Genomic DNA, 25,689 nt, shown 5'->3' on the forward strand with positions numbered 1-25,689 from the left:
GACTCTGCTGCCAGGTCTGGGCCCTTTGCAAAGGGACACTGGATGTGTCAACCCCCCCGGCAGCCCCGCCGCACCCCAGGCCAGGTCACCTCCGGCCACAGCCATGCTGTGGAGAAAGGAGCAGGTCTTTTTCTTCCAAGACTTCTCAATTCCCCGGTAAGATATTAAAAGGGACAAGTTTCATTATCAAAATTGGCAAGAATAATCAGATGGCTGTACAAATAGCAGCAGCCAGGGCACGTCGCTTGCACAGGGCCCAGCACCACACTGCAGAGCCTGCTAACGCGAATTTTGTTACCTTCCCACATCAAAAAGTGAAATGCAACTCTTTCCTTTGGAGCCTCATTTGAGGCTTGCAAGCAAAGAGTTTTCAAGCCCTCTCTGCCACTGCGGGAAGGCAGGAGAGAACCAGATGCGCAAAGGGGGCTTTTCTAACTCAGGGAAGTTTGGAAAAAATCGGCTGTTTAAGTGCTGTTGCATTTATCAAATCTTTCAGTAGTATATTTGATAGATTCTTAAAAGACAAGCCAGCCTGTGTTTCCTACATGTTATCATAGCAAATTAAAGTAATGCACAATTTTCTACAGGTTCTGTCTAGGTGGGTGCAGTGCTTTCTGCACAGGAGATGTTGTTTGTTTCTGACTTGGGGCATTTTTGTTTGCTTGTTTTCAAAGCAGAGGCAGCTGGCAAAGACCATTTCCCTTTCTGACCCACATCTATTTCAGTGTTTGAATGGAAATTTCCACCCTTTTAACCAAATTTTTCATTCCATTACACATCCTCTTATAAGCTCCAGGTAGGCAGTAGAACAAAGAAACATCAAGGAAACCCAGAAACAACCTTGTGCCCCTCTCCTCCCCAGCTCAGCTACACAAGCTTTCAATGGCAGAACAGAGACGGAGCACAGACGCAGAGATAGAAGACCTTTGATTTTGCCCAGATAAAGCAACTTTAAATCAAAACTCCAATTTTAATCAAGGGAGGGCTGGGGATTTTCCAGCCTCGTGGTATCGTTGAGCCCTCCTGTGTCTCCTGCTGCTGAATTGCGGGTTGGGGCTGGCCAGGGAGCTCAGTGTCCCAAAGCTGGTTCTCTATCCCCGCCCCGGTCACTCCTCTGACCCGCCACACACAGCCCTGCTTGTTCAGGTTGCTGCTTTCAAATGTATGGAAGGAGATTGAGCGAGATACCCCTCGGTCCGGGGAATGAAGTTCTTTGTCATGCAGCTCTACTTTTCCTTTCTGTTTTTTCTTTTGTCATCTCCTAGAACAGGCTTCACACCAAATGGAGAAAAATACTGTAGAATATGGTACTTATACAAATCAGTATCAGTGAAACGATCAAGAACTTTTAGCATATTTTTCTAACGTAAACATCCCGACCTCCATCACAACCATCCCGATCTAGCTGAGCAGGACGCATTATTTTAATTCATCATCTTGCTTTTTTCCCCCCCCTTTCCTTTCTCTTTTTTGAAGGCTCCCAGCAGCAAACTCCGACCCGCCCCACCGGTGTCCTTGCCCTCCCCCGCAGCACGGCCCTTGCTCAGCCCCGCGCTGCCCCGGCCGGGCCCGCCCGCACAGACCCCGCTCGGAGGAAACGCGGGTCTCGAACCGCCGATTTCGAGTGATTCCGTTGCCGCCCGGAGCCCGGGGCGGCCGCCAGGGGGCGGCTCCGCCCCCCGCCCCGCCCCGCCGCGCGCTCCCCGGTGCGCCGCTGCCCCCTGGCGGCCGGAGGCGGAGCACGGCTGGCGGCGGGGGGAACCGGCAGCGGGTCCTGCTCTCTGCCCGGCCGCGGGGGCTTCCCCTCCCGGGGACAAGGGGTGATGGTTTTAAGCTAAAGGAGGGAGATTTAGGCTGGACACGAGGAAGGAATTGTTGGCCCTGAGGGTGGTGAGAGCCTGGCCCAGGTTGGCCAGAGAGGTGGTGGCTGAACCATCCCTGGAGACATCCCAGGCCAGGCTGGACGGGGCTCTGAGCAACCTGAGCTGGCGCAGATGTCCCTGCTCATGGCAGGGGGGGCGCTGGGGGGGCTGGGGAGGGCCCTGCAGCCCAAACTGTTCTGTGATTCCATGATGCTCTCTAGGTTTTCTGGCTCCACCAGCAACAGCTGAGACAACCCAGCATCTCTGGGCGTTCTCAAACCCCTGCAGTAAAGCAAAGCCCACACGGGTGCTGCTCCAGCCTGGGAATGCTGTCAAAAACTTTTAAAATAACCCATTTGTCCTAACAAGCCCCTGACCTCTCCCATTCACTCAGAAGTCACAGCTTTCCTCACCCCCACAGCCCCTTCCCACCAGGCTGGAAAGCTGGTACCGGGTGGGTGAGCCGGCAGGGCAGAGCTCAGAGAGGTACAGCTGGGGGTGAGCAACTTAAAAAGTCACGGAGCAGAGTTTGGCGAAGAAAGGGCTGTTTTTCCCTTCCCTCAGCCCTTAAATCACCACTTTCGGACTCAAGCCATGTGCGCAAACTTTGAAGGAACAGCCCAGTGCTGGAGAAGGCGAAGGTGCTGAAGGAGCCGTTCAGCAAGCCCAGATGTGACAACCCTGATAGGAAAGGCACTTGCTGTGATTGCTAACGAAGGGCAGGGCTAATTAATAACACCATCTTGGCTATTGCCAGGGGTGTAAGCCCAAAATCATCAGATTATCTACTCTCTCTGTCCCTTCCTCCGATTTGACTTCTCTAAAGCAATTAACTCCTTGGAGCTCTAAACTGTAGAAAATGTATCAAAGAAAACCATGCAACAACAGTGGTTTTGGCAAGTCTCTACAAGGACAGAAGGAAAAAAAAGGAAGAAGAAAAAAAAAAGAGCTGTTGACTCAACAGGTAAACCCCCGGAACTTGGGGCACGTGACATTCTTGTCGGCAAGGGTGAAAAGCTTCCCAGTTATTAGACATCTTTCCTCTGCCGAGGTACCTGGACACTCATATCACATCCAATCATTTTTTTGTGAGAAAAATCAATCTCTTAAAACTTAACAGCATGAGGCTTGTTTTCACAGCCTCGGCTTGTTTCTCCCCGCGTATCCCCAAATCCTCCCTGAAATACGGACTCAAACCAGGCAATTCTAGTATTTTTTTCTCCAAAACCATCACCAGTAAAAGTGTTCCCCCTTCTGCTAATGGAAGCAAAATAAAAATAAGCCATGCAAGGATTGTATTTCTTTCTTTCACTGCAGCACAGCACTAATTCTTGCAGCTGCAGCTCCAAAGCACCGTCTCCCACCTGAAACACAACTTGCCTTCTCTGTACCCAGACATGCAGCAAGCGCCGGCTCTTGCCTGCGGCTGGGTTTGCTGATTGAGTCCACTTCGCCAACCGAGTCAGACAGAAACAAAGTCTTTGTTATTTACTACCTCACTGCTTCGCTGCTTGAAAGTTTTGCCAGAAAAAGGGTTTCTATCGCTTACAAGTGCTCAATCTATGACACACAGGCTGTGCTTGGCTTGACAAACCAACTCATCCTGCCCACAGCCCCTCTCTGCATCTGACCTTTCTACGCGTTGTCAGCAGCAGAAATTTCAGTAAGATTTAACTGAATAGCCTAAACGCTTCCAGCAAAAAATGAAGATGTTTGCAAGCTCACAGCTTCCATGAGAAACAAGGTATCTGCTCGTGCAATTTCAGTGTAGCTCACAAGAGGCAGCAGATACATTTCCAAGAGTTTCTACTTCATTCATCCCATTTGCATTATGTCTTGCTTCAATGCATCTAATTAGTTTACACAAATTACACAGTTTAGCACTCTCCCCTCCAAAAGTCAGAGAGAAGACCCAAGTAGACGTTACTGAACCGTTCCACAGCTGGTTTACACTGAACTGCATAGGAAACTGCCACTAAATAAAATAAAGCAATACAGTAAAGCAACACGATGATGCGTCTTTTTGCATTTCATACCGCGGGAAGCCTCACAAAGCTTTACGGACACAGAACAAAGTGTTCAGGCATTAGGACATGTCCAATTTGAAGGTGCGTGGTCCACCACAAGGTCTCCCCAACACCCGTGTGTAGTATGGCATGCTCCCTGGTGACAAGATCAGATATTTAAACAAAGACACACTGCTTTCCTAATTGAGTGACTATCTATTTGATAAGGAGCAATGCATCATTTTATTTACCATCAGGGTTTTTTTTACCATAGGGAGTGTCTTTGGTCACCACCCAGCATTTGGCACACACTGCACGCAGCCTCCCGTTTCCTCCGACTTTTCTCTGAAGTTTGTCCCTTGTCACCAAGGTCAAAAGAGTCAGAGGATTTGGGGTACTCACGGCCAGCGTAACAAATTGGGTACTCAGAATAAAGAAACCCTTACACAAACAGGACCCAGTTACAGACACTTTTTCCGCTTTTTGCCTGAAGTTACATGGAAAAGCTGTGACAAGCAAGAAGCTCCTGGAAGAGCATTGTGATTTTTGCAATCTCTCAGGCTTAACACAGCCTTAGTGAATTTGAGTCTGTTCCTGGCTTTTATCTATGAGGAGCCTTCCGACTTCTGCAACACCTTCTGCCTTTATTACATAAGGCGGCTTTGATTTTAAAATACTCCAGATATATTGAGGCAAACATCCTGCACGAATACATGAACAGTAATGAAACACAACAGAAAACAACCATAACTAAGGAATAGAGCATAATCATTGTACACACCACCAATGGGATTGAACTGGAGTTCAGCATCTTCTATATATTTGATATTTGATTGCAGCTTTAGCATTGCTAATGTAGCCCCAACACACAAAACCAGCACTGAACACAGGTTACATACCTTCAATCAATTAGAACTCAACAGTTCTCAGCTACTGACACTTGAGTCTGAGATTTACCCAGGAAATCAGGAATTATGATTGCAGAGGATGCCAGCATTTGGCAGTGAGCATTTCTGAGTGATTAGTTCTCACTGAAGGGATATTAAGGAGCTGCTAAGACATCAAAGTAGCTCAAGTACTGTCAAGCCAACACTGTACATTTCATTCATAGCAGACCTGAGAAGGGAAATTTTCTTCCCTCGGTATGTTCCGCTTCGATCCCCAACAGTGTTACACCCCATTAAACACTATAAAAGGATGATGAAGTACCAAAGAGAAAAACACCCAATAAGATACGTACTTTTACAAACATCATCGAAAGTTTTACAACACACAAGTGAGCACAAGAGAAAGGACAAGGGCTTTAGGTTCACACCATTTATTCAGCCCACATATAAAGGAAAGCCAAGCACCATGTAAATAACTTATTGTCACAAGAGGAAATATCTTGCCTGGTCCCCACACAACAGTCTTGTCTTTAGCAAAACTCATTAAAACAAAAAAAAAGCAAACTAAAACCACATTGAAGTATTTGTGTAAGCCCAACCCTACACAGGTAACTAAGAAAAAACAGTTTGAGAAAGAATACAGAATTAGGAAAAGCTTAAAAGAACCGTATATAAACCCATTAAAATAGTTAATCATCAAGCTTTCATCATCATCAGACACTCAAGCAACAGCACTCATCACTCAGCAATTAACAAGCCAACCAATATTTGTATTTTTCAACACATCTGTTGCAAAGACCAAAGTTTACTGCTGCCCTGCCACGGTCAGGCACATAACCCCCAGCCTCCCTACTCACGCCCTGCATTTGGAGAACGCTAGAAATCCCCTTCATAAACCAGCAACTTCTACTTTCACAATCCCACAGCTCACGTGAGTGCTCAGGGGGGCTGAGCGGGCAGGGTTCGCCACAGCCCACCAGTGCTTGCACCACGGACACAGCTCAGCACCCAGCTTTCACACACAGCGTTTTCACAATACGCACAAGCAAAACCGCGTTGCTTGAAGCCTGCTTTAGCAACTTATAGGTCACCTCAGACAAATGCATGATGAGGAAGCTCTTACCTGCAGCAGGGCTTGACATGATCACTGGCACAGCCTCACCTGCCCATCACTGCCTGCCAGCTGGTGAAGCAACAGGATAAAAGAAAATCCACGCAGAGGGAGCAGCGCACTCCCCTCCCCGGTCTGCAGCGGGGAGAGCGCACGCCACGCTCGCTTTGCCTATGGAAATAAAAGGCAAAGCGAGGGCACAGTTTCCTCCCCCTCGGTTGGGCTGCAGCAGCTGCCGGGCTCTCTGCAGCTTTGATCTGCTCAGGCAGGAGAGCAGCTTCAGACACCTCTTTGCCCTCCACGGTGTGTGGATCCCCCGGTGAAGGGCTGGCAGGGAGGGCTGCTCCCCAGCAGCCCTGACCAGCATGGCTCCCACTCCCCTTCCCTCAGGTGCAGTGTGAGGGAACACACCTGACTGACTGACACCCACTGACTGACATTGGGACACCGCTAAAAGAAGCTACATGCCCCAAAATACACATTTTAAATGAGGGAGTCACTGTCTCTTGCCTTGGTTACTCAAACTTCGCCAGGTCCCTGCAGAGCAGAGCTCAACGTTTTCATTTATTCCAGATTTAAGTTCAATTTATTCCATTTAAGTTCAAAACCTGGTCAGGTTAGAAACAGTGTTTGTCTGAAAAATACTTCAAGTCCAAGTTTTCTGTCAGAAAAGTAAATCCAGCTAAAGATGTAAGAGTGGAAGACGAAAAATACAGTGCCTTTAAAATATTTCACCACATGAGCCCTGAGGACACCTAAATCAAGGGTATCGCTGAAGATACAAAAAGCATTCAATAATTCAAGCACTCTGGGCCGCATGTCAGCCTTAACTACAGATGAAAGTTATCTTTCCTTTTTCCACTTGATCAGCAGAGCAGGATTCTGGTTAAAATCTCATCTGATACGTTTTCTTCTTTGTAAAACACGACGTAGGCCTCCAACGACTACTGCACAACCAAGCAGTTCGTAAAATAAACACACTGATCAAAGGATGTGTTAAGAGTGATCCAGTGTCCATAACATGCCTCCAACACCAGCTACGCTTTGTTTTTATTCCTGTCCTCAGGTGCAACATGAAGTTTTGAAGAGCAGGAGACGGACACAGCTGGGGAAGGTTCAGCCTCTTCCAGGCCTGGCTTTGGTGAGGCGCTCCACACAGGCCCATGTCCCACCAGCAGCTCTGAGGAGAACACAGGCACCCCCAAAACTCACAGGTGACTGAAAAATGAGCAGCAACCACAGCTGGGCTGGAATTCCATCTCTCTCCCTCGCTTTTCACAACCAGCAGCCCAACACTGGGCTGGAGAACTCACACCCCCAGGCCCCCCACCATGTCCCCAGCACCCGGCTGCTTCTTCCCTGAGGGCAGCACAATCAGCTGCTTTAAAGTGCAGCAGGACTCAAATATTTACCTGGTCAAGGGTCAGTTTGCTGTGGCTTTTTTTCCTCTTTACTCACCTGTGTGGCACTGCACATCACTGTTCTCGCACGCTCCCTGGTACTGTGAACACTTCTTAAGGACCATTGGCCTTTTTAACCAATTTAAAATTGAGCATACCTCACCCAAACACCTCACGCAAGGAGAAAGAAGCATTTTAATTTGTAATAAAGTTTAAGGCCACTTCCAAGAGTGTGCAAGTGGCAGGTCAATGAAAGAGGGATCTAAACTACTCTAAGCTGCTCAGAAGTCTCCTCAGAAAAATAAATTCAAAGTTCACAATTCATTTAGCAGACAATGTCCTACAAGGCTTGGGGTTTTTTTGTCATTTGGTTGGTTTTGTTTGTTGTGCAGGTTTTTTTTCCTCTTCTCTAAGTGAGTGAAGTTTCAAACATGATTTCCTTTGTGCACAGGCACACTGAGTTTAGAACCTTTGGGTTTTTTTCTCTAATTTCACATGAGTAAGGCTACTAACTTACACTTAGTTCTCTTGAAAAGTAGACATCCACAGAAACACTTCACTTGTATCCAAAAGCAGGTGTAAACTGGTTTCACCTTGGTTAACTGCCTTACATTTCCTTTTCGCATGTAAAATCAGAGGCTCAAGCGGACTCTAAGGATTGCAACGTTAACATCCCTTTTCACTTCATCACCCAGCTCATTTCTGTTCTTCACAGAGCTCAGGTACATTCCTCTTTCACTCTTCATTCTTAGGCTATTTAGTTTTACCGGGGGGGTGGGGTTTGTGTGCAGGTGCCAGCTCTCCACAACCCATTCCCTCCCTGCATGTGCCAGAGCAGCAACTGCAACTTCCCACTCCCACCTCTGGAAAGATTTTTACATCACGACAAGTAACTCTTTAGCAAGCAAAGTCCACCTCAAAACCTCAACCTCAAGTGTTTAAAAAAAAAAAACAAACCCTTAAATTATTTAAGTTATTACAAGTAATCTCTTTGGGGGAAGTGGGGAATGATTTTGTGATTAAGGACCTACTGTGGGGCTCAAGAGAATTAGCTCAATTCCAGGCTCTGAAACAAGCTTCCAGGTTCCCCTGGGAAAGCCCATGCAAGCTCCTGTCTCACATGGACACCAGCAGGGTAATCTATAAGTGTGCAGCCCCCAGACATGGAGCATCAACAGCCAAATAAATGCACAGGTAGGGCTTAGGTGAGCTGCAATCATTTTGAGGACTAGTTAGCTATCCAAAGAGAGCACTACCATTAGATGGTCACCTACCACAGAAGCCATACTTATATTTCTAAAAAACATATTAGAGGGAATCTTGAAAAATAATGCATTTTATTACTGACTCTTGGACTGACAGTTCCTAATGGTTTCAGCTAATGCATTAAGTAAAAAGCTGCAAGATAAAAATCGGTTGGCAGGTCTTGCAGAAAGACACCACTTAGTTCTCAAGCAGAGGACTATTTTCCACAGTTTGCACTGGGAGAAAATTTTGCTCAATTAATATCTACAGTTGGTATTACTTCTTGGCAAATTCAAATTTATGAATTGATTTAATTCATAGAATGAATAAATTCAGTAATGAAAACATCTGACAATATGAGTTATGACAGAGCAAATCAAGCAAGCGCTACCAGAAAAACATAATATTGAAGTCACTGTGCAACCTGCTAGAGAGCAAAATGCTCCACTATATAATCCACACTGAAAGCATTGGACAGCTTGTCTTGCAAAAAGAACAAGGTTTAATTACTCTGATATACTCATAAGCACACATATTAGTCCATTCTTCACTATTCACTATCAGCAGAAATTCTCCTACAATTATAAAAGCAGCTGTCATACACCCACACCAAAAATATATAAAATAAAAACTACTTCCCATTTTAAAGACATTGCAATCATTTAAAAATTTGACTCCTTTCTGAAAAATGTACTGTACCTATTGTTGTTGCAAGTAATACCTATGATGTATTTAATGCATTACAGGAGTTAATTTCAGTAATTTAATGAGTGCTTCATATACAACTAAGCTATTTTCTCTATGAAAGTAACCACCTCTTTCAGAAGGCAGAAAAAAATTTCAGTGTTCCCAGCATTGTTTCTTTATATTCAATCTAAGAGCAATAATGTAACCTTGAGAGCAACTATTTTTGCAGTTTCTACCAATAATTTTGCATGTATTAAATCCAAGTGTACTTGATATTTCAGCAGAATGGCTGTTAATTTTTTTTAATCTGGTATTCGATTGGCTTGTATGTAACTACAGATTAAGGTGGTTCCTCACTAATTTACTTGACTGCTTTCTAACTACAATTACTTCAATATTTTCCTTATTTTTTCCACTGTTATAACTTCAAGTTATAATGGAAGTAAAAACAGTTGAAAATACAAAACAACCAATCCCAATCAAATTCAATATTCAAGAGATCAATACAAAACTGTTTCAAAGCTGTCAGTTATCAGGTGAGCAAGTAACACGAACAATTCTGGTTGAGGTTAAAGTCAGTCCTTTCACCTTCATCTCTCTATAAGGTAAAATGCAAAAACAACTGATGGACTTCCAATGAATCACAAGACGTTCCATCCATGCCACCCAACACGTACTGAAAGCCAGGTCTGACCGGACCTGCTCATTCTAACTTGAATAGTCAGATGAAGTTGAACCACAAAGTGAAACTGGTGGCAACGGTGTAAAACAGGTAACTTTATTGTGTGACTGCTTTGCAGTGTCTTTTCTAGAATTACAAAGGTACAACACTGACATTCATCAATATTTGTTTTAATAGAGAAGCCTTAAGTTTTCCCAAAGTTCTCACAGGCTGGAATGCGACAGAAGGTGCAATGCACTCGTGCTTACAGGATGTCCGCTATGGCCAACGGTGTCAGCTGTGCCTTCTTAGCTAAGCTCATTGGTGCCATACTGGTTTAAAGTGAAGAGCTGTGACAAAATACAACAAATACCATAAGACAGTTGTAGTTTCTGTATCTGATCACCCTCCCCACATCTACTTAACTTAAAAAAAAATCAGTTCTCTTCCACCAGTGAAAGGCTAATTGCCATCTTAATTTTTCATTTTACTGTACTATCAAGCCTAATCATTCGCTATAAACTTTTGATTGTTCCATGTACTCAAACAAGTAATCTAACATCCTGCTTCTCACTTCAAAGCAAAATACAGTTCAAATATCCTATTCCTTTTAAGTATGCTGCTTACCTGAATCAGGTTTCAGGTGAGGGCTCACTGCAAAGCCAACACACTCCTCCAGCTGATACTGTGCTGCAGAACATCATTGAAATGAAGCAGCATGTCCTGTCCTGATGTCTGATGCGGAATCCTGTACACCTGTATTACCACTGATGGGTGCATGTCTCACCAGTTCTTGTTACTGTCCAGGCAACGTGTTTCAATATGAATTGGACACACACTTCACATCTAACCTAAATCATCCTTATTACAAATTAATGCAATTGCTTATTATTCTATCTATAATGATGCCAAGAGGAAGAGCTTTGAAAAAACCCACACAATTCCTCTAATAACATTGCATAGTTCTGCCAACACCTTTCAGATGCTGTGAGCTCACAGCTGCTGCACATTCTCAGTAACTCCACAGCACCACATGCCTAATAACCAGTAAAAACATCCATTTCACAACTTGAGAAGCACATCAGTATATTTTTATATATTTTATTTTATAGATATAAGACACAGGGATGGCCAATTACCCACACATTTAATCATCATGCTTACTTATTACTGTAACTCCTACCACGGAAAACCTTTGCCCCTTAAAAAGGCTGAAAAATACACTCAAAGTGAAAACTGTCCATGGCAGATGCACTTGACACCCCCGTCCAGCCAAACCAGCAGCAGTTTGGTTCAGGCTCCAGAAGAGGGAAGGGCCTGAGCTGCAGCCAGGCCAAGAACTTACAAAAGACTCCCAGGGAAGCAGAACAGCAACTGAACGGCGGTAACTTGTAGACGCACACAGTCTCATGCAGACTTTTCCTACTGTGTGCAATTTGACTACCAGTGAACCACTTCATTCTATAAATATGACAGCCTGGATGAGCCCACTTTGCGCTCTCTCTGCTAAACAAGTGAGCTGTATGGCAATGGTTTTACTACTCACAGGTCACTGGATGAGCCCAATTCAAGATCAATATTAATCATTTAGCGTAAGTAGATGCATACTGAATGTAATGAATTATCTAGAGATATAAGGTTGTATGATTTTCAATATACTCTTTGCTTCATGTTAGTAAGCTAGATTTGCTAAAATTTTAAGCTCTAAAGTTCTGCTCATATTTACTAAAAGCAACTACAAAATACACTGAACACTTATAAGATAAGGTCTGGTTTGCACTTCACTGAGAAGAAAGGATTTATTCAGACAAAACAGTATCTGCAAGGCTATGGACCAAAACCAATGTCTACAGCTGAACAACACAAAGGCCCATGTGGAATCAGCAGAAAAGATCCAATAAGAAGCAAGAAGATCCAAAGTGAAATATTGCTATTGGACTGAATCACAGTATGAATGGCCTGTAAAGACATAAAAGTTTGCAGGTTTTTTATGCTCGAGGGGACCTCTGTGCAGGTACCCAGCTTGAGCCAGCCCTTCTGCTATTCTACTCCATTAAATTTTTTACTTTCTGAGAATTTTGTCTCCTGAAAGTTTGCTCTGCATATGGTTATCAGGCCTCACCTGAAAGTTTGCTGCTGGAGTTGTAAAATACAGACTCCAGAGCAAATAATTATCAGGGAGAGAAGAATCCTGACAGTTTGCACTATGACAGATACAGACCTTGCCTGAAAGTTTGTCTTCAGAGCTCCAGGACACAGACTCCGGAGCAAATGGTTATGGGGTGGAAGACACCTGAAAGTTTCCTTCATGAACAGATACAGGCACCTGGAGAGAAGGTCAGCGGCATTCGGCTTGGCATATTTTCCTCATGCAGTAAATAATAGAGTGAACCCAAACTCCTTTAAGTCGCACTTCTCCTTAAGAAATCTAAACATTGTTCTGCAGTAAGCAGAGCCCTAAATCACTCCCCAGCTTGCCTTGCAAATCAAATTATGTGAAATGTCACTTGTCTGCTCCCCTCTAAGCACTGGCATTCTACTGAGTAGAATGCCAGAGTTGGCTCAACCCAACTCTAAGCACCTTCTCTCCTGTCCCTCCCCTTGTGACCATGGCTGCTCCAAAACCTCTGGTCCAACTCAAACAGCTTATTGACCAACACGAAGCAGCTCGCAAGTACAGAACACAGCTCTGCCAGGCTACATCACCAGAAACCATTACCTGCAAGAGATGTCAGTCACCCTGTGCCTAAGCCCATTGCAAATTAGTGCAGAAAATTATTTTCAGGATCTCATTTTCCTTTTCCCCCTGCCCATGTCTACAAAACCAAAGTCCTACAGAAAAGCTGCCAGCCTTCCTGCAGCCCAGAAGAGGTTTCCCTCTCAAGGTCTGCAACCCCACAAGCAGGGCACAGGACTGCTTGGAGTCATTAAGTATTGTTTAAACTGATTGCGATCCACCTTTTCAAATTACTCTCAGTGAACCATGGGAATTCAGAAATTTTTTTTTCCCCCCACCCTGGAAGAGTTTAACATGAGAACTTTAAACTCTGATGGTGATATAAGAAGAAAATTAGTTGCTTTCAGTTCAGCTTTCCTTTGTTTTTCCAGCTGCCTTAGAAATCAGGCCTTCTTTCTCTCTCCCAATAAAAAAAATAAATCAGGAAGTATGCATATTTTTATTTTAAGTCTACAGCAATAGCTAATCATTTTTCTACCTATTTTAAATTCTAAATACTCTAACTATAAATTACATTACTGTATTTCTACTGTGAACTACATTTCATTTTGGTTGGATGACAACAGTAATAACCACACAGACATCAATATGGTAAGTACTCCAGGTATTAAGAAAAAGCCAAAGAAACCCATTGGACTTGTATACTTTAGAAAGCAGTGTGTAACTATTTCAATTTAAAAGCAGTGTCCTTCAGGCTGAGATTGGCTTGAAGAAAGAGGGCCATCGTTTTCATTATTTAAACAAAATGAAGTTCTCTAGCTAGAATAGATGTGTGGTTGTCAGCATGGGGAAAGTTTTAACTAGAAGTGATTTACAGTTATTAAACCAAAATGCTCCAGAGCTTTGTCACTCACCTGGCACTGGCAAGAGGTCGGGTGTCGCTCCAAGCACGGGCCATTTTGCAGGTTGATGTCAAGGATATCCCAGAAGTCCTAATCTTTCTTGCAGGTGCTAAAAGAAGAGGTGGAAGATTATCCTTTGTATCTGACAGTTCTGTTTGGAAATAGTTTTTGTTTTTTATTGTCAACTGTTTTCAAACAAACAGTAAAATATCTGCTTTTGTTTGCATAGGAGACTCTTATCTGGGAGGGCCTAAAAAAACCATCCGGCTTAAGAACTACCAGTTACCTGTCTGAAAACAGGTATAGCAACATATAGAAATGAGCACTGCAGACAAAGCGCTGACACCACACACAGCAGCTACAAATGCCTCAGCCTTTGTCCCTCACAGTGCCCTACTTTAACGGATGTACAACCACTGAGCTACAAATACCACCATCCCCTATGTATCTAACAACAGAGCGCACTGACCTGTAGTGTTACTGATCTCAGCAAGAGCACACTACAAAGGAAAACCCTTATACACACAAGTTATAACAAACTGACAAATTAAGCACCATTGGTATGGAAAGTTAAAGCCAGATTTTACTTTCAAGTGATTGTTCGTGACAAACACATTAGGCATTGTTTGAAGCACAGATTTAGTCGATGACCATAATGTAGGTCACTAGTTTTGACACAGTTTGTGTCTAGTGTTCACTCCGAGGAATCAGACTCGGCACTAACACCAATAGCTGTCAAGAGTATACATTTAGTTTCACTTACACTACCATTTAATAAAAGAAAATAATCCAAGCAAGCATATCTCACAATATTTTTGCTGACTCCCCTGTTTATTTCAATCACTAAAGCAGTATTTAAATGAAAAAAAGCACCATACTCTAATTCTACGCATCCAAGAATATTCATGTTTAAACCTGAACCGCCCTCGCTGTTTCTGCTGCCCTTCTGGTTTTCAATGAGCTTCAGTAACTCAAAAGAATTGCAACCAACTTGGTAACTAAAAAAGAAAGCTTTGTAGAATGGGAAAGGTTCACAACAGGGGAGGGAAGAAAGCCTTTCTAAAATAGCCAGGTGTTCACCTCAACCTGTACCAACTTCAAACAGATGCAAGGACAGTAGTCGAATCTGATTTCAGACTAAGGACATGAAAGGTGAGCTTTATATTCTTGTGCTTTTATAATGCTAGAACGAATTCATTTTTAGATAAAGAATGGTATACTCCCCACCTCTCTTATTCTTCCACAGAAAGTTTGCTCTGAAAATAGCACGGCTGAGTGCCAGTCTTTCAACTATTATTTGATCACTGCTAAATATTTGCAAGTTCGGATTTTTCCACATCCCATCCATCCACTTGATTGTAGTTCACATACTATGTTTTGTTCTACTTTTATAAGTAAATGTACTGTGGCAAGTGATCAAGTCAGCAATGAAAACAGAACGAGTTACTTGAAATACAAAACGGAAATCGTATTGGAAGAAGAGCCTCTGACAACCTCTCACACAAAGGAAGGTTGAACCTGAGGAAGGCCTGACTGGCCCAGTTGAGCAGTTCTGCTGGGCATGGGAAGAGCTGGAGTTTTACTCAAGGTATGGGTGGTAGTGCTTGTTCACGGCCTTGAAGACAGCAGGTCATGAGGATGCAACTCCAACTGAACCATACAATTGTTTTGGTTGGAAAAGATCTTTAAGATTACCAAGTCCAACCGCTAACCTGGCACTGCCAAGTCCACCTCTACCTCATGTCCTTGAGAACCTCATCTCCATCTGTCCAACCCCTCCAGGCATGGTGACTCCACCACCGCCCTGGGCAACCTGTTCCAATGCCCCACAGCCCTTTGGGGAAGAAATTGTTCCCCAGATCCAACCTCAACCTCCCCTGGCGCAACTTGAGGCCGTTTCCTCTTGACCTGTTTGTTCAACAAGGCTTAGTTCAAATGAACAAAAGTGGCAAGCAATTCTTCAAAATACATTAAGAACAGAAGCTGAAGCTTGTAATAATCAATCTCACTATCCCCTTATCACAGAGAGCACCAAGAATTTTCTGTAGAGTAGATCCTAATATCAAAATGTGACAGATATTCCAAGTCTATAATTTACATATGTGGCTGCATTTTTTTTCTTTTAGAAATGTTCTGCTGGATTTCAAACTTCATCATTAAAATAACTTTATACACCACTATATTACTGAATTCTGTTAAACCAAGAGTTTCATTCTGTTTAATGGACTGATGGATCTCACTTGAATGCATTTATGTGTAGAGTATTATAAAAACTTAAATACACAACAGCATTAGCAGATGATCGAATACTCAGTTTGCAACCACAGCCCTGAGAGAGCACTCACCCATTATGGGACTTGTGAGTATGCCCTATAACATGTCCAGTTCTGTGAAGGATATATGCAACCTACTTCAGTGTGCACATGCCCATTAATACACACCCTGGCATTGTATACACGCGCTTTTGATCTCTAGTGCCTATCATTTATTAACAGATTTTTTATGTGGAATGTACCCCACCTTCTTTGTATCAGATTTAAAAGAAAAGGGAGAAAATATTAATACCTTCAATCATATCTTTCCTGGTCTTTGCATAGTCCCTTACTGAGTTCAGCTCCACCCAGTCCCAGTATTTGTCTGTATTTAACAGCAATCTACCACCCAGAAGTACATCGCACATCTCGCAGCAGTCTGTGAAATCCTGGTGCTCTCCTGCTGCTCACACTCAAACGTGCTCCCAAAAGCTTGAACTACAAGAGCCAACGCATCCTCCCCATGCATGTTATGATGCTCTACAGAGAAGAGGTTTTATCAGCCTTGTGTTTTCATCTACTTCAAGCATTTACAAAAGTACAGAAAAATACACCTGTTAGGTTCCTGCAATATAACAGATTTTTAAAGCTTTCCATTCAATATTGATACAGCCCACCTGTAGCTGCAGAGGTTAGTTTGATTTAGCACCAGTGTATGAACTTCATTTGAAATAGAAATTAAAAGTTGCAATTTCTCCTCCCTGCTGTCAAAATATTATTGATCATTCATAATCCAAAGCTAAAATGGAGATAAATATTCTCAACTCCATACAAGGACTTTCACAAACACATACACCTGCAATAACAGGATTAGTACAGATTTTTTTTCTTGATTTCAGAACACTTTTTACCTAACTGGAAAATAGGGCAGTTATTTTCCCTCTAGGAAAAAAGTCTTTTTACTATTGTGTTCCTGTTACAAGAAAAGATGCAAAATTCGTAGATCTACAATAAAAAGTTCTGAAACAAAGATAAAAACTTTAATGATTTTAGCAATTCATTTACATAGAACCAGTGCAAGAAAGCAAAAATTTCATTAAGCAACTTCTACATAACTTCCTATCATTAATCGTTATTTCTGGCAGTTTGTTGCATGCATTTTATGTTGTTATTTAAGAGGCAGCAATCCAGATAGATGTTTAATCACTCCATGTATTATAAATTTTTATAAATTAATTCAGCGAACTATTTCAAAGCTGTCTCATTTTAACCAGGTCAAATTTTGTTATGAAGTGCAATGAATCAGGGTTTAAAATTTTAATGAGTTGAAATTTAAACTGTGGTTCTGAATGGGCACTATTTTAAATGACATCTCCCAAACAAGCTAAACTTTCTTTTGAAAGAATGATAAAGCACAACTACAGTGCAAGAGGAAAGTGCTACACTGGGCTGTTCAAGAATACAAACCCATTTTTGAAATTTGAAATTATTAGTCAAATTATAGTAGGAAGCTGTAATATACATAAAAGGAATTTTAGTTAGTGACTCTTGAGTGTAATCTTGTTAGTAGCCTGTTTTTTGAAAATGTACTGAAGATGGAAGGCACAAAAATAAAGAGTAGTGATGCATATGTTCTGAGGATAGATGCTAAACATTCTTTAAGAATTTTACCAATATCTTGATTTTTAGTCTTTTAGACTTGGAAGATCACGGTTTTTACCGATAGCAATACGGAGAGAGCAAATTCACGAGCTCCATTTGCTTCACCCAAGAGCTTGCTAACACTGATCCCAACATTACCAACAAGACAGCAGACAGGCAGGGAAGAACTATGGATTATTTTTCGTACACTGTAGTACACCTACTTTTTGAAACAGTTCTAAAAGTGTTTCATCTACACATTAAAACAACATATTTGGGCTTAAAACAACCAAAAATGAATTGATTTGTCAGCTTCGATTAAATTATTTCAAAAATTAAGAGTCAATTTACAACCTGCTCTGATTATCCCACATGATCTTTGCATTTCAGGGCAATTAACTAACCCAGCTGCAGTTTTTTTCTGTCTGGATTTCAAATCTCTCCACAACTGATTAAACATTCCAATAGAGCACTAAACCATGTTAGTGGCAGAGAACTTCCAACTCACATTTGAAGAGATTATGTACCAGTACGCTTCTGTAGCACTCCATGAACTGGAACAGAAAATCTCTGGTGTATTCTCAACCATATTTGAGTATCAGAAAGGGATATATCAAATAGGGAGGTCAGCAAGGAAGAAGGGAATTAAATATTGCATTGACAGCACCACAATTCAATAGAAAAAGCAACTGTCTCAGCTTAAAATGACCTTGTTGATTCTGTTATTAGAAGACATGTGAAGGCAGAATATATGGTCTACATTCCCTGTGAGTTTCAAATGGATTAAAGACATAGGGAAGTGATACCAATAACAAATTTGGTATATAACACTTTGTTTTGGGGAGGGAGAGAGAAATTAAAGCTACAATATCAAAGCAGCAATAAGGAATTCAAAGGAGCTACAGTTTACATTTCCAGTTCTCTAGATGGTCCCCTTACAAGAGTGAATTCTGTGTATTTGAGTGGTTAAGATCTCTGTATTCAAGCTGACACAGCTCACCTCCAGAAGATAAATAGCAATATAATGAAAACTAGCTTTTCCAGGATTAGACAGAGACTTGTGATACAAGTTTGCCTTTTGTTTAACAGAATGTTACTCTAATAATTCATTTTTTTCCAAAGCATTCTTTCTAGTTTTGCTTCAAGTACTGACTAAGAACTAGAGACCAGGCAAAATAAAGCTCTGTGCACTTGAAAGTCCTTTTTTATGTAGCCAGCTTCCATTTTTCCTTCTGTTGGCAACTGTGAAAGGAATCTTTCAAATTAGAAAAGTATCTGACATGCATCAAAACCCACAAAGATTACTCAGGTAAAAACAGTATCTGAAAGTTTTTAGTATGTCTAGATTAAGAGACAACAAAATCCAACAAAATGCAGCAAAGTGGAGAAATTATGATTGGATTAAGATCAGACTAAATTCTCAAGTCAATTTAAGAACCTAGACAGGTCCCTCATGGCTGTCATACTCCAAAGCCTGAGAGATGCATAAGAAATCTTAGGACTAACTAGAAGTACTAAGGAGATCCAGGAACATTAAGTAGGTATGATCTTCAAACATTATCTACATATATGCAGGTTCACATTTCTGAACTGGGTTACACTTACCTATGTAATTACCACCTCTAATAGAATTAGCTGGGAAAAAAAAATCTTAATAGAAACCTACTTTTGCTCCTTGCTGATGGCAATGACAGTCAGAAGGTGTCTCATTCTTTCTGCATCTGTTGGTAAAACCACAGGTACAGCTTCTGTCTGCAATCATCCCTGGCACAGTCATCTGCAAGTGAGTGAAAAAATCAATTAAGCAGTAGCACAGACTGCAAAACTATATCAGGACATCAAGTCTTCACTACCTTACTATTTAACAATACTGTCAAAAATGATAAAAACAGTTCTTTGAAGCAAAGAGGTTTTTTCCTCCTTTTCTTTTTCCCTGAGGAAATTTGTTACAGACGTGCAAGAAAGTGTAAGAAACGTGGTTAAACTTGGCTGCAGACTTCTCAGAATCAATTGACTGGGACCAGCCCATTCATCTATTCTAACCCATAGATTATTTTTGTCCCATTCTCTCTTGAACTTTCTTCTATTTTGATGCTGGGTCTCAAATCTCACTCCAGGGGAAGGCAGTGAGGTACCAGGAAAAGCCAGACTGCCTCTTTTTTTTTTTTGCTATAGCCAGACACGAGCAACTAAACCGGAGCATTTTTCAGCTACGTTACAGAGCAGCTTTAATATTTTAAGAGCCATGTTCAAAAAATACCCACACTGGAGACACACCAAGGTAGGAGTCACCAGAAATGAGCTTGCTTGCCCATCTCCAACTTACAGCCACTTGTCAGTTTTTTTGGATCTGCAAAAATATATACACAGTTCTTCCTTATGGGAACTCAAGAGATTTTTGTGGGTAAGCATTCATTCCCCTGAACCAAATGTAATATCTTCACACTGCTAATCCTCCAACAGGAACCACTTCTGTCTCCTAGTTCCCCATCACATACCACATCTCACAAGCCCACCTCAAGCAAGCAGGCACTCAGGAGCATGGATATACAGCATTTTATTGGCCTGACCTTATCAAAACAAATTAAGAGGTGAAAACACCAGGAAAAAAAATAGTCACATTCTGCTAAACACTCATCTGGAATTATCAGTCTTCACAATCTTCCTAGGAGCCTTAAAAGAGGAATAAAGCAATTAATATAATTCCAAGTCTCCTGCTTGCTGACTTGTCTGTGCAAAACAGGTAGTTAATCCAGCAATATTCCTCTTGAACCTCCTTGGAAGAACTCACAGGCTGAGCACAGGTAAATCCAGATCTTCCCACATGCTGCAACATTTGCACCATTCATTAACTTGTCCTAGATATCATGGGATTAACAATTCCTTTAGATAGCAACAGAAAACTCTTTCATAAATATTCTTCTCTTCCCTGAAGAGAAGTATCTATCTATTTTTGTCATCCAGTTCTACCAGAGACTAAATTTCTCATTCCTACACTCTGCTTCTATTGTCCCAGTCCACTTTTATCAGGCAGATGTTCCCATACAGCTAGTGCAAATATGGGTCTCATTGACGACAAAACCTTTTTCCCTCCACCACAAGTATCTACAGTAAGCAACATGAACTCAAAGTATCTATAATGATTTAAGGCTACCACTCCCAGGCCTGGAAGGGACGCTGAGGGATATTATGAACTTCTCTGTCAATTATACACGAGGGTGCACACTCTAAGGAGGAACAGGAGCTAGTTACAATTCTTACCTTTTTAGGAGAAGTGTTCTCATACTAATCTCCTTTCCCTGCCGAATGCTCAGAGCGCTGCCCAAATAACTCTTCAAAGCTAAGGAGAAAACATACTTTGAATGCACTCTTTTTCAAGTTAAAATAGAAGGCCAATTCATATTTCTTCTGCCATGCTTATGGGGGTGATTTAAATAAATCAGACATATCCATTTTCAAAATACTAAGTGCATTCCCTGCCAAGGGAATGCTGTTAATTGAATATACATGTTTCACCAAGACTGAACTGATGCAGAAGACTGTTCCCCATAACTCATACAAACTCATTTTGCACTAGCAGATGGTTGCTTTTCTTCATATTTTTCCTTTTCTGTTCCTCTCAGCATCTCCAGTCCTCGCTATGTAAGTTCTTCATATTTCATGGGTATACAAAGTATCCCTTCACTAAATATAGACCAGGCTAATTAAATTAATGTTTCGAAATCTCTTTTGTGCCTTCCTAGAAGGGTAAAAGGCACATAAGCCTGGCACAATGTTTCAACCCCAGATATTAAATTATTTAACCTTCTTTAGAAGGCTACCGACTTCAGCATTGAAACTTTTTCTTTTAGTGTACAAATTCAAAGACTCAATCAAAATGAGAATATTTAAAACAAGGGGCAAATCATTAGTAAAGTCCTTTTGCTCTTGAAATTAAAGTATCCTATTTTGAAAACCACTCATATTTTGGATTGTAAGCATTTGCAAGATCTTTGGTAAACAGACAAGACAGAAGGGGTGAAATAAAGCCTTATATTACATCCCTATTTTTTATATCCAAGTATTTTATTCCTATTTTACAGCTTGGAAAATAATCAGCAGTAATTGATGGTTATTTGTTGTAACTATTTGCAATAGTAAAAAAATGGACAGGTATTTCACTTCATGTGGTTACTCTTACATTTAAAGCTAAATTTTAAGTATCAATTTAAACAAAGAAAACCCACTTAGAGATGTAAAAATCAAACAAAAATACTTTAAATCACTAGTGAGTGATCAAGTTGTAAACAGAGGGCCAACTTGTTACAGTTAGGCCAAATGCAAGTTCGTTTTGTGCTCAGTACGATGATATTCCTGTCAAGCTATGCATCTCATTCTTTTAATTAACTCTCTAGTAGTTCACTAAAAAAAGACTCACTGATCTTCCTTCAAGAATCACTATAACAAAGGTTCACCTAATCCCATTCCAACATTTTTCTGAACCACATGAATAATAAAATGAAATTACTGTAATCATAGTTTGAGCTGTATCAGAAGATGCTAAAACTCTTGAGAACTTTTCCTTAAGTCTATTTTCAGAAGCATACACCATGAAAACCAAAAAAATTTAGAAAATAGTTATTTCCATGCAGTTTGATTATATACTCAGCATTTTCTATACAGCTAGATTTAGTTTCTAGTGGAGAGAGTTTCCCTTACCACCAAGGGAAAGAAAAAAATTAAGGAAATTGGTAGGTAATTACAAAATCCTCAAAAACTTACAGGATAACACCAGAAAAAATGAAAGATGCACACATGCATTCTGAAAAGGAACAGGATAAAAGCTCTGTTTGCTCTTGAAACCAAAAATGATTCTAGGTACCCATTTTTTGTCCCAAATTAAGTCTGTACACCATAAAAGTTGTTGATTCAGGTCACTACAAGAGCATCCACTCTTCTTGCCACAGACTTAAATTTAGCAGCCAGTGACTCATAACAGACAGTGCTTTGGAACTGCATCTCAAAGAGCAGAGTCTAGAATTTGGCAGGCTTTGAGACTTAAGATATTTTTCTTACATTTTTATCTATTTATTTGACCAAATGACTATTAAAATTAATGTATAGTCCTGCTACCGCATTACCAATATTTTTCTGTTAAACACACAGATGTTCAAAGCCTTAGAATAATTTCTATTTATACTAATGAAAGTTTCTTACCTATTCAGATGCTCAAAATCTTTTGCATAATCATCTTGGGAAGATGACATGATGTCTTCTGACATGATTCGTAAGGATTTATATTAAAAGCTGTAAGAATGAAGTTAGATATGTATAAGTTGCCAGAAAAGCCTTTAAAAAGCTAGAATAAAGTGTCAATGACAAAATAAGCACATTTAATAGATTTTCATGGTAATTTGTTCTTTAAAGAGTGCCATTACATAAAGAAGAGATGTACTATTTATCCTTCACCACTCTTTCATTAGCAAACTCTAAGGAGACACGAAAAGGTCACATTTCCTTGTTTGGGTTTACCTACCCAACTGAACACCTTAGGATACACTATACATCAGCTCCATCAGTTCCCCCAACATGGTTTAATAAAAGTCTAAACCAGCAAACTGACACAGCAGTCATCGTAAAAGTTTGCAGCCACTGGGGGACAATTTAAGACAAGATATCTGCTTACACAGAATCTTTCTAAAGCTTTCGCTTCATCTATTTTCCCTTGAAGAAAGAGGCTCTGAACAGTTTACAGTAGGAATTGTCTTATTAAGCAACTTGCAGGATCTAAAGTGACTTTCATTAATATCTCATTTATTTGCTTCCCATAAAAAGATATGGCACTTGTACATCACTTACACATTCTAAATCAAGCATGTTTTTCAATTACAGTATCTACTCACTGAGAAGCTACATCCTGACTTCACTATATGAACTGATTTATAAAAATACAGGATTAATAAATTCAAAGAGACAGAATTTTAACAGGCTTAAACATTAACAAAGTATCTGTGAAGTAACATATTGCCTCAAGAGGAAGGGATTTTTTTTAGAGGAAAATGAGCAGAAGAAGGGATTATGTATAGAAAAACATGCAGGAAATGCAATCAAACTAAGAAACAAGTCACCCATCCTAATTACCTCTAACAGCAGATGCTGCTGACAGATGCTCTCACATTATGCTCCAAGTACAGCTGTGAGGATCAGAAGCAGATACCAAAGATGCTAAACTCAGAAAGATGTAACTATCACACCTTGAAAAGAGATACTTGAGATATCATTTTAGGCTGACAAAGCAGGTTTCTTCCCATCACCTCCGTATTATGAAGCAATTCAGATGTACAATAGGCCCTTTTGCTTAAGCTGTTAACTTTAAGGCTTCACAGGTGTTGGCAGAAAAAAGACATCAAGGATTACTGAAATGCACTAAGCCTAAGAAACAGTTTATTCCAGTCCTAGCTGTAGTATGATGATGGTTATGTTGCCTTGTCTCAGTTACCTTAGCTAGTCTCCAGAAATGTACAGAGGACAGTAAAAGCTACTTGGAAGAAACCCAGGGAAATAAAAGCATTTAGAACTGTCCAAGCAGTTTAACATTACAAACAGTAAAGGAATTACAATTTACTTGAGTATCTCCAGGGTTATTTCTCTCGGAATTTTTTTACTCATGTAGGTTCATGTTAAGTGTTGTGAATCATGAAAGCTTGAATAAAAAACAGATTTAAGATATCTGTACCTCTTCAGGAGTAACCTAATAGCTGGAACAAGATAAGAGATCCTCACAGAACTATAAATAGCCTTGTGCAAGTTACAACTTTGATACTTTCAGGATGCTAGAAATCTTCAAGGGCTATGCACAGCACTCCATTTTCCAAAGCAGCACCTAATTTCTTGGGGTCTGATTAATTCAAGGTTCTACCAACTACAAGAGTAGAGCTGTAGTAAGGAAGAAAACATCTACTTCCCAGCCTCCAGTCTTTTGATTCAGTGAAATATTCTAGTGCTAACACCTGCTATAACCTTTACCAACAGTCAGAAAAAACACCACTGAGGTGCTCAGCCTTTCTATGTGGTTGATGGAATTCCAGCCACCATCAGTGGGGGTGTTGTTGTTGGTTTTTGTACTGGCAAAACTATAATAAGCTTGACCCATAAATACACTGAAGAAAGTACTATGCCATCACCATGTCCAGAGGGCCATCACCTACGTGAAAGTAACTTAAAACTTTCTAGAAGACCCAATTGTTTGTGATTACACTTAAAGCCAATAAGAGCAAAATAACTACAAATAATACTTCCATCACTTCTCAAATTCCCTTTAAGAAAGTCCTCGTACATAAGTAACATCCTGCCCATGCTCCCCAAAAGGAGGAAAATGATACCATATCCCATCCCAAAGAGGACAGCAGCTTTCAGTGACTACTTGTAGAGGACAGCAACACAAAACTCTCATGGCACCACAAAATATCAGTACAGCCTCACATAGAATCATTTTGGTTGGAAGACACAGTCAAGATCATCAGGTCCAACCATAACCCGGCCCTGGCACTGCCCCATGTCCTGAGAACCTCATCTCCATCTGTCCAACCCCTCCAGGCATGGTGACTCCAGCACTGCCCTGGGCAGCCTGTTCCAATGCCCCACAGCCCTTTGGGGAAGAAATTGTTCCCCAGATCCAACCTCAACCTCTCCTGGTGCAACTTGAGGCCATTTCCTCTCACCCTAAACATATCATTTGCCTGAAAAAAAGACAGCAATACAGAAAGCCTTGATCCCTGGAGAGTTCACTGATCAAGTGCTCTGTAACTTAAGAAGCTTTCACTTGGAAAAATAACAATTTGGTTACCTGTGTGTGGTAGCAGACAGGGCAGCAGACAGCAGTAAGGGCCACAGATCACGACGACTGATCTCTGTATGTCCAATGGTACACTTGCAACCTACAAAATACCGCAACTTTTAAACTCTGCATTTGGACGCTCACTATTTCGGATGTTACCACCCCCCTTAGACGAGGGACACGGCAGGACGCCATTCTCCGGCCCGACAGCCACTCAGGACCCGCCACCACTTCAGGAAATTCCGCTGTTCAGTAAAGCCGGAGCGGGGGGACGAAGCGCGGGGGCCTCCTCACACCTCGCTCCCCTCCTCCCTCCGGAGACACCGGCCCCGCGCAGGGAAGGCCCGGCCGCTGCTGGGGCTACAAGTCTCGGTCCTCAAGGAAACCAACATCCAGCAAACTCCCGCACTTCCCGCCAAGCATTACGCGCCAGCCCGCACCTCCCCACACCCACAGCAGCCGCACCTCCCCACAACCGACATCAGCCGCCCCGCACCGAGCTCCGCTCCCTGCCGCTGCCGCCCTCAAATGGCCGAGGCCAC

At 41.5% G+C, this 25,689-nt stretch overlaps 1 long non-coding RNA gene across 3 annotated transcripts; it reads right to left on the minus strand.

The window, feature by feature from the left end:
• Positions 1–9,960: 9,960 nt before the first annotated feature.
• Positions 9,961–25,682, minus strand: LOC135992208 (uncharacterized). Of its 3 annotated transcripts, none has more exons than XR_010606698.1 (8): positions 25,644–25,682; positions 25,157–25,247; positions 23,452–23,504; positions 22,528–22,617; positions 20,593–20,671; positions 18,998–19,108; positions 13,451–13,547; positions 9,961–10,209 (listed from the first exon to the last, which is right to left on the minus strand). It is a non-coding gene; the product is annotated as an uncharacterized LOC135992208 (long non-coding RNA). The 3 variants fall into 3 exon arrangements; XR_010606696.1 differs by having other exon boundaries at positions 25,613–25,682; XR_010606697.1 differs by lacking the exon at positions 23,452–23,504 and having other exon boundaries at positions 25,613–25,682.
• Positions 25,683–25,689: the final 7 nt, after the last annotated feature.

Source organism: Caloenas nicobarica, chromosome 9 (assembly GCF_036013445.1).
Source record: "Caloenas nicobarica isolate bCalNic1 chromosome 9, bCalNic1.hap1, whole genome shotgun sequence".
In the NCBI taxonomy this organism is placed as follows: Eukaryota; Metazoa; Chordata; class Aves; order Columbiformes; family Columbidae; genus Caloenas; species Caloenas nicobarica.